Here is a 15,396-nt window from a genome sequence, read left to right on the forward strand (position 1 = left end):
TCATGATGAATGTAATCAATTCTAAAAATATTAGATTGCAAGCCGGCTCCAAACTTAAATTTTATTAAGATATAAATCCGAACAAATTTATTGTTAGGTGTCAGCGTGTTGCTACAAATTGTTTTTTACTGAATATTTTTTATGTCATGAAAAACATAGTATAATTTAATTCTCATTGTGGCCTAGCAATTACATTTAATTTAAAATCCGAAGAGAAAATAAGGTGAGGCTAACGATGCAATAGCTTCTATAGCGGTGGCAGGGTTGTAATTTAAATGAAAATTTGGGGTAAAAACAGACGGCCGAACAAGAATCTCTTTTGCTTACTCTGAAAAAAATTATGTCTTTGGTATACATTGACATTTTTATGCTCTTCAATATCGAGTCTCCAAGTTGCATCAATCTGCAACTGCCAAAACCTTACAACCTGGGTTTATTTTGTCCAAAACACCCACAACCATTGGAATTTCTTGTGGAGCAACGCCTTCTCATTTTACAATATGTACTTTATACTTCTTTCCTATGTGGACAAAGTATGTTGGGAACAGATCAAACTATGCAACAACACCGCTACCATGGACTACAGTGTGGGCACATAATTATCCATCAAAATTCTGTGCTCCACCAGTTCACACTTTCTAAATCGTCCCAAAGCATATCTGAGCATATATAGAGCAGAAAAAGCAGCAGGCCAATTCACCAATACAAAGTTCAGCAAGGAATTATGAGCATACCCACACATGGAGTTGATTTGCATCCATGGTCTTTTCCGTTCTGAAGCCATCAGCAAGAACACCAATGAATTATGAGCATACCGAAATTTGGAGCAGAAAAATATGGAGCAGGGCAGGCACCAGTATTGGCCCTCTCCATCATGTCGACACTGTGTAAAGGGCCGATACTTCTAACCTGACAATTGCATTGCAACCATTGGTCAGAGTATAGTTTGGATGGTGATAAATGATTCGGTAACTTAGAAGTAAATTATTATGTGTTCAAATCACCGGAGATGTATCTTAGTGTTTGGCATCTGGAAACAATCTTACTTTGCACTCTTGTTACCTAGACTTAAGTCTTGTGCATGTATACACCACTACGGCCTACGGCCTCTTCAGAATCAAATATAGGAGAGTGTGCCGAACTGTTACCAAGACAAGACGATGCCGGCTATCGGAGGCTATTCTGAATCAATTCGGTGTCTTGGTAGTGTAAGGGCATCTCCAGCGGCGCGTCTGGCACCCTTTCCAGCGGCACGACGCAAAGTGACCGAGCCGTCCGCGGAATATGCGCCAGGTTTGCGTCTCGGCGGACGCTGCGCGGACGCGCAAAGTGTCCGCTGCGGTCTCCACCGGGCCCGCCTGGCAGCGAGCCTGCATGGAGGGCATCGCTTCCGCGGCCATCGCTTCCGCGGTCAGCGCTTCCGCGTCTGCGCCGCAGCCTTCGCCATGAATGCCGCAGCTTTCTGTTCTGCGCGTGCACTGGCGGGCGGCGGCTGGGCTTCTGCGGCGCCTTCAATGGCATCGTATCCCGTGCGCGGCCGCCCTTAAAAGTCCAGCGGCCGCGTTGCTCCTTCGCCCACAGCTCCACTCGCACCACAACCGCCGCTGCGCCATGGGGAAGAAGAACGACTTCGAGGCCTCCGGCAGCGGCAGCAAGAAGGTGCCGCTCCCCGTCACGGTGGGGAGGCTCATGCACGGCAAATGGGTGCCGTGCGACGCCTGGTCCGGCGTGCAGCTGCCTGGCGGCTGGCGGCTCAGCTGCCGCCGGGTGCCCATCCCTCCAGTACCTGCGCGCGAGCCTGAGCGGACCAAGGAGATCCGGCGCAGGAGGCGATATCTGCCGGCGGACCTCCTCGCCGATCCGGCGTACGCCATCGACTCGGAGAGTTGGCGTACGTACCTGTCCACGGAGACGGACAGCAGACGAAGGGCTGGCTTCATGGGCGACAGGGATTATCCCTTCGGCCCTGCACCGCCGGCTCGTCGTCAGCAGGTGTCGACGCGTCGTCAGCAGGCGCCGACGCAACGTGAGCAGCCGCAGCACAACGACCGCGAGGACGAGGACGACGACGACGAAGCCTACGCCGTGTACGACGACGACGACGACTACATCGAGGCGCTCGCGTACCATAGCGAGGAGGTGAAGGACGACAGCGAGGACTACGTCGGCCTCGTCTTCCACGAATGGCAGCAGGCCATGGCGGAGGGCCGGAACTTCGAGTTCCCCGACAACATGACGGACGACGAGATGGCCAAGCTCGGCCTCCTCGTCTCCGAGTACGACGCGCCTGTGCAGCCGCCGTTGCCCCCGCTACGCCACCGCTGTCATGCCGCCGGGCCTGTCCGCGGATGAAGCCCTTCGACAGGCGCTCCTGGACTCGGCCGCGCCTCATCCACCGCCGCCACAGCCTTGGGCGCCTCCCCCACTGCCGCCACAGCCTTATGGCTGGGCTCCTCATCCGCCGCCACAGCCGCAGCCCTGGGCGCCTCCACCGCCGCCTCAGCCTCCTCAACCTCGAGCACCGCGATCGCGCCCGACGTACGCTCCCCCGGATGGCTACTGGCCGTGGGACATACCGGAGGTCATCTTGCTCGACAGCGACGACGAGCAGCACGGCCACGATGCGCAGCAGTAGGCGTTTTAGGTTTTTTTTTCTGTTTTCAAGTATGTAAGTTATGTTTCAGTTTTTGTAAATTATGTTTCAGTTCAAAAAAATGATTCGTCCTAAAAAAAATGCGTCGTGCCGCTGGAGCCACCCCCGACGCAAACGGACGCGCGGTCGTTTTCGACCAAAAGGGCCGACGCAAACGGACGCGCGCGGACGCTAAAATGCGTCGCGCCGCTGGAGATGCCCTAAATATTTAAGATGTGAAGGCTCGGGTTGGAACTGCATACTCCCGGCGCAGCGATTTGAGACCAGAGAGGCTACCAACGAAGACCGTGTGGTAATGGCAATGGCAACCTCCCGAAAGCCACGGATCTGGACGATCGCATGTTTGTGATTTGCGAGTAGGCATGAACGCTGCCGGTGACGATGTTGCGGCACACGAACGAGGACGCCTCCAGTTGGGTCCTTCGCAAGCCAAGCATCAGGCAGCCGGCCTTGTTCTCGTAGGTACACCTGCTCTCGCTATGGAAGACTCAGCCCTCGCCGTTCTCGTAGAAGACCACCTGGACGAAGATCTCAGTGCTAGGCCTGATTCGAAACTGTGCGAGAGTCCGATGAACTCCACGCCCTCTCCATGTTGAAAAACGCCACACGGTGACGTCCTACCGGGGATTATAGAAGCAGATCTTATCCAGGCCAGCGGGATCAAAAAATAACAGCGTGATCAGCCACGTCTCCTTCGGAGGCAACAACCAGCGCCGATGGATCAAGAGACGATCGCAATGGAGAAATCCAACTCTCTCCCTGGCGCTGATCAATCGCGAGATTATACCAACAAAAGGTCTCTCCGCTAGCCAGGGGAGTGTCACGACCCCTTACCTGGAGGATGCTCTGAAAGTGGCAAGACGGGCCCAAAGGCGTCAGGAGATTCGTGCAGTCCATCTAGCTGCGATGGCCCAATCCAAATAAGGCCTCGATAGTGGTCTGCAGCGGAACGAGGTACTTGTGGCTGCTGGCTCAAGGAAATCGCATCTCTCGTATTGTAATCTAATCAGAACCCGATTGGGAATTCCCTTCTTCCTTCTCGCCTTCGTGCGATTCTCTGAACCCAGCGAGACGCTGTGGAACTTGTATCGTGCACAAGAATTGCTATTGCTATCTGAATCCGTGAGCTGAGGCTTACATATGGTATCAGAGCCTCGCCCAATCCACCAAAAAATCGTAGAAAAAAAATCCACACAAATAGCCAGATCTCGATCTCCTTCCTAGGTATCATCTCAGCGAGCTCGGAGGCGAATCGGAGAGAGGCAGCCGTGGTTGAGATCGCTCCCACGAGTGCTCTACTCCTCGCGGCGGCGGTGCTGAGATTCGCGTCAGCAAATCGCGGTCTCACGGCGGCGTGCGGCGGTGGTAGACAGTTAGAGGCGAGATTGGTCGTGCCACACGGAAGCGTCGGCAAGCGCTGACAGCAACATCGGCGGTGTGGAGCGACTGCGACACCGTGGTCATGGAGAAGATGCAAGCGGATCTCTCCGACCTGCGGAAGCAAGGTTCAGAGACCATGGCCACTATCAAGCTCATCAACGACACACTCAAGGGGTTGAGCGCCTGGATGCCGCAGATGAATGAAACGGTGCGTACTCTGCAGAAGTCGGTCGATGATGTATGTGCTCGTGTGGCGGTGCTCGAGACTTCTCCCAACCTGTCGCGTGTCCACACCCCCAGGCCTGAATGGCACAGCGATGATCATCAAACCCAGGGTCATGTTGCGGGATTCTCGGGTCAAAACTCTCAGAGAACAGCGCCGAGCTCGTGGAGAATGCTTCACCTGTGGCGAAAAGTTCCATCCAGGCCATAAATGCAGCAAAACAGTTCCCCTCAATGTTGTTGAAGAATTACTTGACGTTCTGCAGCTTAGTGAGTCTAAGGTTGAACACGACAACGACAGTTCCAGTGGAGAAGAGGAAACCCTGATGCACATTGCTCCGGGTACTATGGCTGGTGGCCGAGCAAAAAAGAGCATGCGGCTGCAAGGTACATGTAATGGCAAACAGATATTGCTGCTAGTTGATTCTGGGAGTGCTGGTAGTTTCATCAGTGAAGAAGCTGTACGACAGTTAAAGCTTGACACCACATCTATTCCAGTAGTGACAGTGACAGTAGCAGATGGAGGACGCACTCGTGTTGATTGTGCTGTGCCGGACTTGAAATGGCAGTGTCAAGGGCAGTCGTTTTGCACTACTGTCAAGGTATTCACCGTGCCAGGGTATGACATAGTGCTTGGCATGGATTGGCTTGAGAGTCTGCCGCCAATGTGGGTAGATTGGCCGAAGAAATCCATGCGTTTCCGCTGGAATGGCAAGCGTATTACCTTGAAGGGGCTCAAACCAAGGGTGGAACGCTGTGATCCTATTTCTCTAGCAGAGCTGCAAGCTTTGGATGAAGAAAGAGCACTTGAACATTTTGTTCAGTTGGATGCTGCTACAGAATCCACTCAAATATTACCTCGGGAGATAGAAGCAGTGCTGACACAACATATGGACGTTTTCAAGACACCTACTGAGCTGCCTCCACACATGGACTTTGATCATCAAATCCCACTACTGCCAGGTGTACAAGCTGTCAATGTCAAGCCATACCGCTACTCCCCGCAACAAAAAAATGAGATAGAGAGACAGATTAAAGAGATGCTTGCACAAGGTATAATTCAGACTAGTCGCAGTCCATTTGCGTCTCCGGTGCTTTTGGTAAGGAAAAAGGATGGAACCTGGAGGTTTTGTGTCGATTATCGACATCTCAATGCAGTGACTGTGAAGGATCGCTATCCAATGCCAGTGGTTGATGAACTTTTGGACGAGCTAGCAGGCGCAAGGTTCTTCACCAAGTTAGACTTGCATTCTGGGTATCATCAAATACGTCTTGCAGTTGAAGATGAATGCAAGACAGCCTTCCGCACACACAGTGGGCATTATGAGTTCCGTGTAATGCCCTTCGGGCTAACGAGTGCACTAGCCACCTTCCAGGCAGCAATGAACAAGGTGTTTTCCGCTGTGGTCAGAAAATTTGTGTTGGTCTTTGTAGATGATATTTTAATCTATAGCAAAACCCTACATGAACACAGTGCACATTTGCAACAGGTATTTCAGCTCCTGAAAACTCACCAGCTCTATGTGAAGCGCTCCAAATGCTCATTTGCTCAGAGTTCCTTGGAATACCTAGGCCACATAATTGGTGCCAATGGAGTGGCGACAGACTCGGCAAAGATACAAGCAGTGGAACATTGGCCCAGACCAGAAAACGTCAAGCAGTTGCGTGGCTTTCTTGGCCTCGCAGGATATTATCGCAAGTTTATACGTCAGTTTGGCATACTCTGTCGTCCATTGACAAATCTGTTGAAGAAGAATGGGCAGTTCATCTGGACTCCAACAGTACAAGAGGCTTTCTTGGCTGTCAAACAAGCTCTAATTCAGGCACCTGTGTTGGCTCTGCCAGACTTCAACAAAGATTTTGTGTTGGAAACTGATGCATGCGCTACTGGAGTTGGGGCTGTACTAATGCAACAAGGTCACCCACTAGCCTTCCTCAGCAAAGCCTTAGGGCCACGCAACCAAACCTTGTCAATCTATGACAAGGAGTGTCTGGCTATTTTATTAGCCATTGACAAGTGGAAAGCATACCTGCAACATAGACAATTCACAATACATACAGACCAGCGTAGCCTGATACACCTTGGGGAACATAAATTCAACACTCAAATCCAACAGAAGGCATTCTTCAAGTTAATGGGCTTGCAATACAAGATTGTCTACAAGAAAGGTATTACCAACAAGGCTGCTGATGCCTTGTCTCGGCGTCCTCAACACTCACATGCTTATGCAATTTCAGTGGTCAAGCCAAGGTGGATTGAAATTGTTACGGAAGGATATCAACAAGATCCTAAAGCTAAACAACTATTGGTAGAGCTCAGTGTGCAGGGCTTTAATGAGCAAGGGTTTTCCCTTCAGGATGGCATTATCCGCCATAAAGGGCGTGTCTGGTTGGGCAGCCATAAAGAAGCACATCAGGCAGTTTTGCTAGCATTGCATAGCAGTGGACTGGGAGGTCATTCAGGCACCTTAGCTACATACCATCGAGTCAAACAACTCTTCTCATGGCCACACATGAAACAAGATGTGTTGCATTATGTCTCTGCTTGTCAAGTGTGTCAACAAGCGAAGAGTGAACATGTTAAGTTACCAGGAAGGCTACAACCACTACCCATTCCTCCATCAGCCTGGCATACTATCAGTCTCGATTTTATCGAAGGTCTTCCAAACTCCAACAGATTCAATGTTATACTTGTGGTCATTGACAAGCTGACAAAGTTTGGACATTTCATTCCCCTTAAACATCCATTCACAGCAGCCTCCATTGCTCAACTCTTCATGGACAATGTCTATAAACTGCATGGTATGCCACAGGTAATCATTTCGGATAGGGACAAGGTCTTTGTCAGCAGCTTTTGGCAACGGTTATTCAAGTTGGCTGATACTACCTTGAACCTGAGTTCCTCTTACCATCCACAAACGGACGGCCAAACTGAGCGGCTCAATCAATGCCTTGAAACTTACCTACGCTGCCTAGTGCATGCGAAGCCGGAAAAATGGTCACAGTGGCTTCCGCAAGCGGAGTTCTGGTACAACACTACGTTTCATTCAGCTCTAGGGAAGTCTCCTTTCGAGGTACTATATGGTCGAGCTCCGCGACAGTTTGCAATTCAGAACTCCTCCTTGCCAGGTCACACAGACGTGGAAGCATGGCTTCGGGAGAGAGCAGCAATGGTTCCCCTGATCAAGCAGCATCTACAGCGTGCTCAACAACGCATGAAGAACCAGGCTGACAAAAACAGAAGTGAGCGTCAGTTTTCGGTTGGTGACTGGGTTTACTTGCGTCTGCAACCATATGTGCAAACATCAGTAGCTCCGCGAGCCTCTCAGAAACTTGTTTCAGGTTCTTCGGTCCCTATCTAATCTTACAGAAAGTGGGGAATGTAGCTTACAAATTGCAATTGCCAGCTTCTGCTCGTATTCACCCAGTAGTGCATGTTTCCCAATTGAAGAAGGCAATCGCAGATCCCAGCGCGGTGAGTACTGACCTTCCTGTGATGTACACTCAAATGCAGGTGGTGCAACCCAGTCGCATTTGTGGCTCGCGGATGATCAGGCGTGGTGGCAAGCAAATACCACAAGTTCAGCTGGAATGGGAGGGCATCTCTTCGTCATGCACGTGTTGGGAGCCCCTGTTCGCCGTTGTTGCTGCATACCCAGATGCACCGGCTTGGGGACAAGCCGCTTTTTCAGGGGAAGGTAATGTCACGACCCCTTACCTGGAGGATGCTCTGAAAGTGGCAAGACGGGCCCAAAGGCGTCAGGAGATTCGTGCAGTCCATCTAGCTGCGATGGCCCAATCCAAATAAGGCCTCGATAGTGGTCTGCAGCGGAACGAGGTACTTGTGGCTGCTGGCTCAAGGAAATCGCATCTCTCGTATTGTAATCTAATCAGAACCCGATTGGGAATTCCCTTCTTCCTTCTCGCCTTCGTGCGATTCTCTGAACCCAGCGAGACGCTGTGGAACTTGTATCGTGCACAAGAATTGCTATTGCTATCTGAATCCGTGAGCTGAGGCTTACAGGGAGGTTACGTATATGTAGGCTAGGCGATCGAGACCGTAGAGGAGCCTAGCTATCCATGAAACATATGGAAACAGAACCGAGCACGGCTCGCACTCGATCGTGCGATGGTAGGATTCAGGGCGGACGAACGCACACGACGTACAAAGGCATAACGGACGACGGACGAAAACACAATAACGGACCGAACCACGTAAACGCTTCTCCCTTTATTATTAGGTATAGAAATAGCTACGGGTCGATCCATCCCCGTTGTCGGACCAAAGTCGATCCAATGGTCGTGGGCCAAATACGGCAGCACCACGGCAGCACCACGGTCACCAGTACAGAACATGCATTCATGGCAAACTTTACCTTAACTATATAAGGGGGTGGACGACGTTGTTCCACAATGCACATGGTTAAATAAAGGAAAATGATTCGTTTCCCCCGGGGGATAAGGTGCTCCCAGCCTCCGGCTCGCGCGACGCACGATTGCATGCCAACGCGTGGTCCTGGTAAAGTCACGTCATAGTTGGGGCCCACATCACCGTTTCCATGCGCGCGAGTCTCTTCTTCCCCAAATCCATACGGGACAAACAGGAGCTTGGCCCCAGCGCCGCCGTCGCCGCCAGTCCTGACTCCTTCCCCCGGTAACTACTAGTGTGTCGTCGCCGCCCCCGAATCCTTCCTCTCCCCCGCGCCTCCGTCTTCCCTGACTTTCTCCTCCTAGGGCCTCCATCCATGCTGCCCGCAAGTAATTGTCCAGTCTGCCTCCTCTATGGACGTTGTCGGCCGTGCTCCGGCATGCTCGGTGATCAGTGGTGCGGCCTCGTTTCCCGCGCGCCGTTGCCGCTCTGGCCACGCGCCGCCAGCCCAATCCCACCACCGATGTAGAGCGCTCGTCCCGACGGAGCTCGGCAGCGCTGCCCCGTTCGGACATGGCGAGGGCGTGTGCTACCACCGGCACATGTCCTTGCTACCGGCGAATGCCAGCGTTGCTACCTTTGGCATCTGGCATTGCCACCGCTGGAGGGGTGGTTTTGCTAGCTTAGGTGTCCGACGTTGCTACCCCGGCGGTCCGAGGTGTTGCTGCCTTAGGTGGACAGAGTTGCTGCAACCTTGGGCGGCGTTCTCCGATGAGGTCTCCGTCATGTTTGTGTACGTAGGAATTTTTTTTGCTACAATTTTGATGCGGTTTTGCTCCAATTACTCCAGCGAAGTCTCCGGTGAGGTCTCATTGTTGTCTCAGACGATATTTTATTTTTTGCTACAATAGCATTTTTTTTGCTACGAGGTCTCCGGCGAAGTCTTCGTCAATTTTTTCCGATGATACTGGTTTTGCTACAATAGCATAACTTTATTGCTACGAGCTCTCCAGCGAGGTCTCCGGCGAGCTCAGCTTTTTATTTGATTTCATGACTGAACCGATTTTTGCTACAATGTAGCAAAAGCGGGTTGTTTTTTTTGCTCCCGGGAGGTTTTTTTTGCTACATTCAGTAAAACTAGATCTAACCGTCTAAGATGGCCAATCCGATGGCTGGCGACCGGGGGACTGGGGAATCAGATCTCCCGGGGGACGCCCAGCAGTTTCCTTAAATAAATTGCGTGCCATGGGGTAGGGAGTTGTATGTATTTATCTTAGATGGCACATGTCTGTTCCAATCAGTCGTATACCTTATGCAAAGATCGCAGACGTTTTACGTATGCAACAAGTAATATCTAGTAGCTCATAATTCAATATCTATCTATAATAATAATAATAATAATAACTACTAATAAAGGAAGTAAGGTTTCTCCCCAATTTTTTCGTACGTTTTTTATTACCCCTAATCTTCATCATAATTACATGCCCTGCCACCGCGAAGTAAACAAAACGATTCGCCAACACTTCTGTACTTGAAATCAGCCACCAGCGCACGCGACCACGATTCCCTTTCCCTTCTTCTCCCCCTTTCCAGCTTACTCCAATCACCGGCACATGCTCATATCCACGAAAGTCACGGAGAGCGGCGCGCCACGAGATAGTCCAGAGAGCCCCTCCACCCCACCAATTGTCGGCACAGAGCCTGGGGGAGGACGGACGGCGGAGCTCGACGCTAGCCGCGACGATGAGGAGGCTGTGCGCCCGGCGCTGGCTATGACGGGGAGGGGCGTAAGCGTCCGACGGTTTGCCTACAAGGGGGAGGAACGGCGACGCGCTGCGCTGGCCGGGACAGCGAAGCAGGCGGCGGCGCCCTTATCTGGATGGAAAGTGGGAGGAGAGAGATGTGGTGGGTCTTTAGGATGGCCTAGGGCGCCAGATCCCTGCCTCCAACGGCCCCCGATGCCCAGGGCTTAGGTGCTCCTACCGCCTGTCTCCGCGCCCCACCATTTTTGCCGCCAACGACGCCCCGGCATGAGCGCACGGAACTCGCCGTGGGTCGATGGTCTGCAGGGGCGCGGGAGCACGGAACTCGCCGCAGCCACATCCCGGGGCACGCGACGTCATTGAGCATCTGCAGGGGCGCGTACGGAACTTACCGCGGGTCGAGGGTCTGCAGGGGCGCGGGAGCACGGAACTCGCCGCAGCCACATCCCGGCGCGCGCGACGTGGTCGAGCTTCTGCAGGGGCACGGGCGGCCGCGACCACATCCCGGCGCGACGGCGTCGCTCGCCGCGGGTCAACGCCTCCCGCCGCACACGTGGCTTCGCCCGGGGAAAAGGGCAGCCAGCAGAGGTCGGCGTCAGCCGGAAGGGTAGCGGCGGCGCGGCTGGTGAAGCATGGCGGCGGGGATCGGGCGCGGCCGAGGCGGAGCAGGGTATGACAGGCGGCGAAGCGCAGGCAAGAGGCGTCGGCCGGAGGCGGAGCTAGCAGCGCCGGCGACGAGAAAGCGCGTGTGGCAGCGGGGGTTGGGGCTTGCGTGCTGGGAATGAGATCCGGTGCCCGACCGAGGCGAGGCACGGATGAACGATACCGTGCCCTGCTGCCTTTTCACGCCGTTGGATCAAGAACCGATGGCTGGATGAACGTGAACAGGCGCATGCTACAGGGGACATCTACAGGGCGGATGCTACAGTATATTTGCTACAGTGCATCGTCCACAGTACCTACTACAGTGACATCCACAGTGCATGCTACAGTGCAGAATCTGGTCTATTCATTTTCGATCCAACGGCCAAGGCAGCAGGGCACGGTACTGTTCATCCGTGCCCTGCCTTAGTCGGGGCACCGGATCTCAGTCCGCGTGCTGTGTGTGGTGAGCTGAGCCAGGGGAGGGAATAAGGGAAGGGATAGGATTGGGAGGGCGTCGGTGGCTGGACCTGGACTGGGCCTTTGGGCTGGTACTGTTAAACAAAGTTCTCTCCCTGTAGAATAGATCGGTGATTGGTGCTAATAATAATCCCACCTCGCTTCTTCACATGGACTTCTACCTATTCATATAGGTTGGCAAGTTGCAAATCAACAAGGAAGCAGCACAGATTGAGATTGAACTCAGGTTCATCAGGAAGGAATTAAAGTGTGACCCTTGGGCATATGTGAGCTAATTGTCTTTCGAGTCAAAAAGATGGCAGCCTCGAGAATCACCCGCGGCGAGGAAGCCGCAGAACGAGCCTAATCAGACGTGCGCGCGCACGAAGCTCAGCCCGCTCGCACTGCTTTGGTATCTTTGCAATTTGCTTAGCTGATGATGCGGTTTAGTGCTATGATTTTTTACATTTCTGTTTGCTGCTAGCTGATGTTGTTTGCAAAAAAAAAATTCAACTTACAATTTCGGACATGTATCTTTGGCTGATACTCCTCCCTGTCTCATATAACTAAGAAAAGCATTTCAAATTGTTAACTGAAGGTTATTGAAAATTATTTAGTTACAGAACATTATTTAGTCAGAGAACAATACAAATGACCCATATATATTTAAAAATTATTGTGTCATGTCGTAAATTTTCTAGAGACTAAACTATCCATTTGCACTAGAATAAGGATTACAATTTATTATGGAAATCATGATTTGTACATATCTACCTCTTATTTTATCTGCACATGATCCCTTTCAATCTTGCAAAGCCGCCAAAGCTTGCAGTCTCATCACGATTCAATATGCATCCGCGGCCAGCGACCTTGCTATCTTCGTCAACCCGCCACTACTACTTAGCGCCCTATTTCTCGAGTACGAAGGTCCACCAGTACTAGCTAGTGCCTTATTCCTCGAGTACGAAGGACTCCCGGTGCAACGCACGGGCACTTTTGCTAGTCTATACCTAATAATAAAGGGAGAAGTGTTTCCGTGGTTTGGTACATCATCACTGGTAGAAAAACAGGCTTCCGTCCAGCCCCATAAGTCGCGAAGCTATAGGAACCGCGACTAATGGAACCTTTAGTCGCGGTTCGGGAGGCGAACCGCGACCAAAGGCCTCGGCTCAGGGCGCTCGGTGGCCAGGTGGTGCACGTGGGGGGATTTAGTCGCGGTTGGCCTGGCCAACCGCGACTAAAGGTGCCCGAAGGCCTTTAGTCGCGGTTTGCCAGGCCAACCGCGACTAAAGCCCCTCCCCTATATATACCCATCCACCAGCCAACACTTAGCCATTTGGAGCTATTCTCTTCACAAACTTCACAAGTGGGTGTTAGGTTTGCTTTTGGTTCCTCTTATGCACATAAGGTGTTTGATGAAATGCCCCAAGAGCATGAAACAAACATGATATGAAGTTTTTGAGCCACACTTGAGCTTTCTCATTTATTTTTTCCTCCTCGATCGCGGTTAGCAACTTGAACCTTTGATGTGTCATTGATAAAATATGCATGTGTGTAGTTCATTGTTTAATTTATATTGTTTGTAGCTAGTTAGTTTAACAAATGCATGATGGTTAATTATATATTTTATATTATAATAATGCAGATGAATCGGCAATGGATGTACGGTAACCGACTCTCCGGCGAGTTCACTACGGGTTTGAAAGATTTCCTCGTAGTGGCTAATGCGAACAAGCAGGGGGGGTTTTGTTATCTGTTCATGTGTTAACTGTAAGAATCAGAAGGGTTACTCTTCCTCAAGAGATGTTCACATGCACCTGCTTCGGCACGGTTTCATGCCAAGCTATAATTGTTGGACCAAGCATGGAGAAAGAGGGGTTATAATGGAAGAAGATGAAGAAGGGGATGATTTCATCGATGAAAGCTATCTTGCTCATTTCGGTGATACTTTCATGGAGGATGCTGAAGGTGAAGGGGAAGGTGAAGGGGAAGGTGAAGAAGAGGCACGTGATGATCCCGTTGATGATCTTGGTCGGACCATTGCTGATGCACGGAGACGCTGCGAAACTGAAAAGGAGAGGGAGAATTTGGATCGCATGTTAGAGGATCACAGGAAGGCGCTGTACCCCGGATGCGATGATGGTCTGAAAAAGCTGGGCTGCACACTGGATTTGCTGAAATGGAAGGCACATGCAGGTGTAGCTGACTCGGCATTTGAAAACTTGCTGAAAATGTTGAAGAATATGTTTCCAAAGAATAACGAGTTGCCCGCCCGTACGTACGAAGCAAAGAAGGTTGTCTGCCCTCTAGGTTTAGAGGTTCTGAAGATACATGCATGCATCAACGACTGCATCCTCTCCCGCGGTGAATACGAGAATTTGAATGAATGCCCGGTATGCACTGCATTGCGTTATAAGATCAGAGGCGATGACCCTGGTGACGATGTTGAGGGCCAGAAACCCAGAAAGAGGGTTCCCGCCAAGGTGATATGGTATGCTCCTATAATACCACGGTTGAAACGTCTGTTCAGGAACAAAGAGCACGCCAAGTTGTTGCGATGGCACAAAGAGGACCGTAAGTCGGACGGGGAGTTGAGACACCCCGCAGATGGAACGCAATGGAGAAAGATCGACAGAGAGTTCAAAGATTTTGCAGCTGACGCAATGAACATAAGATTTGGTCTAAGTACGGATGGCATGAATCCTTTTGGCGAGCAGAGCTCCAGCCATAGCACCTGGCCCGTGACTCTATGCATCTACAACCTTCCTCCTTGGTTGTGCATGAAGCGGAAGTTCATTATGATGCCAGTGCTCATCCAAGGTCCGAAGCAACCCGGCAACGACATCGATGTGTACCTAAGGCCATTAGTTGATGAACTTTTACAGCTGTGGGGCAGACCTGGTGTCCGTGTGTGGGATGAGCACAAAGAAGAGGAATTTGACCTACGAGCGTTGCTTTTCATAACCATCAACGATTGGCCTGCTCTTAGTAACCTTTCGGGACTATCAAATAAGGGATACAATGCATGCACGCACTGCTTACATGAGACTGAAAGTGTACATTTGCCAAATTGTAAGAAGAACGTGTACCTTGGGCATCGTCGATTTCTTCCGAAAGGTCATCCAGTAAGAAAGAAAGGCAAGCATTACAACGGCAAGGCAGATCACCGGCCGAAGCCTGCGGAACACACTGGTGCTGAGGTATTTGATATGGTCAAGGATTTGAAAGTCATCTTTGGAAAGGGTCCTGGCGGACAATCAGTTCCGAAGGGAGCTGACGGGCACGCAGCCATGTGGAAGAAGAAATCTATATTCTGGGAGCTAGAATATTGGAAAGTTCTAGAAGTCCGCTCTGCAATCGACGTGATGCACGTTACGAAGAATATTTGCGTGAACCTCCTAAGCTTCTTGGGCGTGTATGGGAAGTCAAATGATACAAAGGAAGCACGGCAGGACCAGCAAAGTTTGAAAGACCCTGATGACCGGCATCCGGAACGGTTTCAAGGTCGTGCCAGCTACGCTCTGACCAAAGAAGAGAAGGTCATCTTTTTTGAATGCCCGAGCGAGTATGAAGGTCCCGTCGGGATTCTCGTCCAATATAAAGGGAATAATAAACATGGCGGAGAAAAAGTTCCAAAACCTGAAGTCTCACGACTGCCACGTGATTATGACGCAATTGCTTCCGATTGCTTTGAGGGGGCTCCTGCCGGAAAATGTTCGAGTAGCCATTGTGAAGCTATGTGCATTCCTCAATGCAATCTCTCAGAAGGTAATCAATCCAGAAGTTCTACCACGGTTACAGAACGATGTGATCCAATGTCTTGTCAGTTTTGAGTTGGTGTTCCCGCCATCCTTCTTCAATATTATGACGCACCTCCTGGTTCACCTAGTCGATGAGATTTCCATTCT

General features: G+C 51.2%; 1 long non-coding RNA gene across 1 annotated transcript; it reads right to left on the minus strand.

The window, feature by feature from the left end:
* Positions 1–491: 491 nt before the first annotated feature.
* LOC139834169 (uncharacterized) lies at positions 492–11,159 on the minus strand. The gene is made up of 2 exons (XR_011749608.1): positions 10,780–11,159; positions 492–909 (listed from the first exon to the last, which is right to left on the minus strand). It is a non-coding gene; the product is annotated as an uncharacterized lncRNA (long non-coding RNA).
* Between the last annotated feature and the right edge of the window lie 4,237 nt (positions 11,160–15,396).

Source organism: Lolium perenne, chromosome 7 (genome assembly GCF_019359855.2).
Source record: "Lolium perenne isolate Kyuss_39 chromosome 7, Kyuss_2.0, whole genome shotgun sequence".
Lineage (NCBI taxonomy): Eukaryota > Viridiplantae > Streptophyta > Magnoliopsida > Poales > Poaceae > Lolium > Lolium perenne.